This window comes from Myotis davidii, unplaced genomic scaffold, assembly GCF_000327345.1.
Source record: "Myotis davidii unplaced genomic scaffold, ASM32734v1 scaffold949, whole genome shotgun sequence".
In the NCBI taxonomy this organism is placed as follows: Eukaryota; Metazoa; Chordata; class Mammalia; order Chiroptera; family Vespertilionidae; genus Myotis; species Myotis davidii.
In genome coordinates this window covers 81,360-85,801 of record NW_006300364.1, presented here as the reverse complement: position 1 = coordinate 85,801, position 4,442 = coordinate 81,360, and the positions used below count along the sequence as shown (strand labels likewise).

At 36.3% G+C, this 4,442-nt stretch overlaps 1 pseudogene; it reads right to left on the bottom strand.

Moving 5' to 3' along the window:
* The window catches only part of LOC102764704, a 550-nt pseudogene extending 243 nt beyond the window's left edge, over positions 1–307 (bottom strand).
* Between the last annotated feature and the right edge of the window lie 4,135 nt (positions 308–4,442).

The following is a 4,442-nucleotide window of genomic DNA, read 5'->3' as shown; positions in this document are numbered from 1 at the left end:
TTATGACCATGTAGTGCAGGGGGTGGCAGATGGCCACAAATCGGTCATAGGCCATCACAGTCAGGATAATGCTGTCCAATACTGCAAAGAGCATATAAAAATACATCTGTGTGATGCAGCCTTCATAGGTGATGACTTTGCTCTGTGTCTGGATGTTCACCAGCATCTTTGGGATGGTGGTGGAGGTGAAACAGATGTCTACCAAGGACAGGTTGGAGAGGAAGAAGTACATGGGCGTGTGGAGGTGGGAGTCCGAGCTGACGGCCAGGATGATGAGCAGGTTTCCCAACACAGTGACCAGATACATGGAGAGGAAAAGCACAAATATGAGAGGCTGCAGTTCCAGTGCCTGTGAAAGTCCCAGAAGAACAAAATCTGAAATTTGTGTACCATTGTTTTGTATCCTGTGTTGGAGGATGTGGCTACCAGAAAATAGAAAAAATGAATAAATAATTTTTACATTAGCAGGCAGTAGTAACTGAGAAGAAGTGACATTTTTATGTTTTAGGATAAAGAAAATAATTTCCATTTCTGATGTGTGATTTATTCCCCATTATGGTATCTCTATTGGCATTTCTCAATAGAATTTCCTATTCTACCATCAACCTGTTCTTCAAAAATAATGTATATTGCTGCTTTATTGAGAATAACTTTTATGCATTTGAGAAATATATATTGACCATAGACCATATTCCAGGCACTGTTCAGAGTATGGCATGCTGAAAATTGGTCTTCCATCAGTTAATTGTCAGCAATTAGTTCAATGTTTACTTCTCTTGACATCAGAAATTAGTCATTAATTTGTTAATCAGGTAAACAATCATAGGCTGGTCCTATCAAGAGACCTCTGGTACATGCCCTTGGCTTTGACTCTCTCTGACCCTTTCCTGTAGTACCTACTGGACCTTTGGACTCACCTGTTTGGGAACTCTGAGGGGAAGTTCTCCATGGGAAAGTCCAACCTCCTGGATGGCTGATGATGGAGACTGAAGCTCTCTGCCCAGACAAGACAGCAGGAAGGAGACAAGCACAGGTCTCCTAGTGAAACTCAGGATTCCAAAAGCAACAACCTGGTCCCATCCAGCCCAAGGCCACGCACGCTGAGAGACTGGAGATGAGGAGATATTTACAGCTCCCCATGTCTGCTCATTAGATGCATTTCTGTGTTCTTACTGCAACTTCTAATCACCTGATTTCCCTGTGGGTCTGGGCAGAAGGGAAAGTTTCCCTGGAGATACTTTTCCCAAGAAACCAGCTTAGAATTCGAGTGAGTCCAGTGTCTACTAGTTCTTCCTCATTACATTTGTTGGGTTTCAGAGGACTAACATTCCAGCACCTTATCTCAATCCTGATTTAAATTTTTTCCAAATTTAAGACTGAGGATGCAGTCTGGATTAGAAAACTTGAATCTCCAAATATTGACTTATGGTAGGGATACAGGCCCTGATATCTATAGAAAATTGCTATTTTTCTTTTCAACAAGGGGAGAACTAAGTTCCTTTGTTATAAATTTGGTGTGTTACACACTGGGCTTCATGACACATTAGCCAAAACAATTTGGCATTTCCTCCTTATATCACAAGTTAAGAGCTGTCATTTAATCCCTCACTATGAAATATTTGTTGATTATAAGAAATATATTTCGATTATTTTACATGCTAATCTAAGCTTGGAGTAGGAAAGTAAATATACTCTTCCTTCTATCCTCCAGAAAAATCCTAGCCCTGCAAACATCTTGATTTTTAGCCCACTGAGATCCATTTCCTGTTTCTGACCTCAGGAATTGTAACAGCATGAATGTATTTGTTTTAAATCACTTTTGTAGTCATTTTACATTAGTATTAAAAAGTGAATTAAATCGCCCTAACTGGTTTGGCTCAGTGGATAGAGCCTTGGCCTACAGATGGAAAGGTCCCAGGTTCAATTCTGGTAAGGGGCATGTACCTTGGTTGTGGCCACAGGCCCAGTAGGAGGTGTGCTGGAGGCAGCTGATCGATGTTTCTCTCTCATCGATGTTTCTAACTCTCTATCCTCTCCCTTCCTCTCTGTAAAAAGTCAATAAAATAAATATTTTTTTAAAAAGTGAATAAATCTTTATTCAATAAAAATTTTCCTAAAGAAGCTGAGATCAAGTGGCTCTATTCATTTATTTAGCCTCCCCTGACTAAAGGCATTTTGCGTTGTAATTCCCCCTTAAGTAAAAGAAATGTGAAATCAGTTTGGAGATATTCAGGCTCTTTAACTGGTAGAGAATTTCTTGTTGCATAAATGTAAATGTGCTCCAGATTTTGATGCCTTTGAGGCATTAACATAGGAAAAGCAATTCATCATTTAAGTTCATGTCTACCATTTACTTTAAATCTTCATGTCTAAATTTCTACATCGTTTAATTTTATGTTAATTCAAAAATTCATTCTTTTCATTTCTATCCTCTTTAAATTTCTCTTAAGTTTCCTTTCAACGTGAAATATGCGATTATAAATGAATCTATGCTTGTGTACATATATGTTGGTGTGTTTGTTTGAAATAAAAATGTATATGAATAAGCACACATATACATACACACTTTAAAGTGGAATTCTTTTATTTTGGCTCAATGAAATATGGCCATATATTTTATTTATTGTTTGCAATATTCCTCTGAAGTTACGTTTACTATCCCCATGACGAATGTTGCAAGCAATAGATGAGATATATGGCCATATTTCATTGGAAATTTAGGCTTAGGTAAATTAAATGTTTAACAATTACTATAAGAAGCCATTAAATTTTATTGTGTACTTTCTTGACATATGCAAATGGAAACATGAGGTAGACTGCAATTTTTGTATGACTTTTATTCATCAAATAGTTGATTTTTATCATGTTCAGTTTACATTATGTAATTATACTTTTTTAAAAAAATATATTTTATTGATATTTTGCAGAGAGGAAGGGAGAGAGATAGAGAGTTAGAAACATCGATGAGAGAGAGACATCGATCAGCTGCCTCCTGCACATTTCCTACTGGGGATGTGCCCGCAACCAAGGTACATGCCCTTGACCGGAATTGAACCTGGGACCTTTCAGTCCGCAGGCCAACACTCTATCCACTGAGCCAAACCGGTTTCGGCATGTAATTATACTTTTAAAAAATGGAAGGAAAATAGCCTAGGATCTAGAGCTCAGGTAGCTGATTCACACTGAGAAATGGTAGGAGTATCTCTTTTAGCTGGAGAAAAGTAAGTTTCATGGATATTGGAACTACGGAAGTAAAATAAAGCAATTCGTATTCAGTACCATTTCTTTTCTTTAAAATAGAAGATAAAATTAGATATAAAAATAAGGTACACTGTAGACTACAAATAATACATCTCTTTTTTAAGCACCCATGGAACATACAACATCATGAATGAGCCTTAGAAATACATGTAGAGACTCACAGCTGACTACAGTCTCACAGGGAGACTGGCAGAGCTCATAACAACTCCATAACATGCAATCTCACTTAGTAATAATGGCATTATATTTAATAATTTGCTTGTAGGATGGCTTTTCATACAGTAATAGCTTAATGATATAATAATCAAAGTAAATATAAGGGAGGACACTAGTTATCTGCTGTTGGTTGCTGTTTTTTTTGAAACTTGTTTTCTTTTTTTCTGAATTATAAACTGTTTTAATTAACTGATAAATATTGAACTTTGTAGTCTACAACAAATAATACATCTCCTTTTTAAGCACCCATGGAACATTGATTGACAAAAGTCAGTTAACTTCTTAGCCACACATTTCAAAAATCAGAAGAAAAAATTCAGATATATTCTCTAACTACAAGGCCATAAAACTCAACTACATAAAAACTTTATGGGGGAATTCTTAAAACAATCTCCTCAAATACAACTTGGTCAAAAGAGAATTATTCAAACTACTATTTAAAAGATTACAATGAGTCCAACTGGTGTGGCTCAGTGGTTGAGCATCAACCCATGAACCAGGAGGTCACAGTTCGATTGGTTTGATTCTCAGTCAGGGCACATGCCTGGCCTCGAATGTGATCCCTAGGAGGGGGCACGCAGGAGGCAGCAGATCAATGATTCTCTCTCATCATTGATTTTTCTATCTCTCTGTCACTCTCCCTTCCTCTCTGAAATCAATACAAATATATTTAGAAAAAAATATTACAATGACAACTCTATATGTGAAAACTCAGGGTGTAACCAATGCTATACTCAGATGAAAAATATCCTTAAAATTTTTCAGTTAAAAAAATAAAGCATAAAAATAAATTAAATTCATTAATAGAATAAAACAAGCTTCAGGGGAGCAGATTCAGTTTATAACAAAAACAAAGTCAGGAATTAATGGATTGAAAAACAGAATTTATAAATCCAAACCATACCGATGTCTAATAAATCTAATCAAGAATAAAAGTTAGGAGACACAAACAAAATTAGAAACTT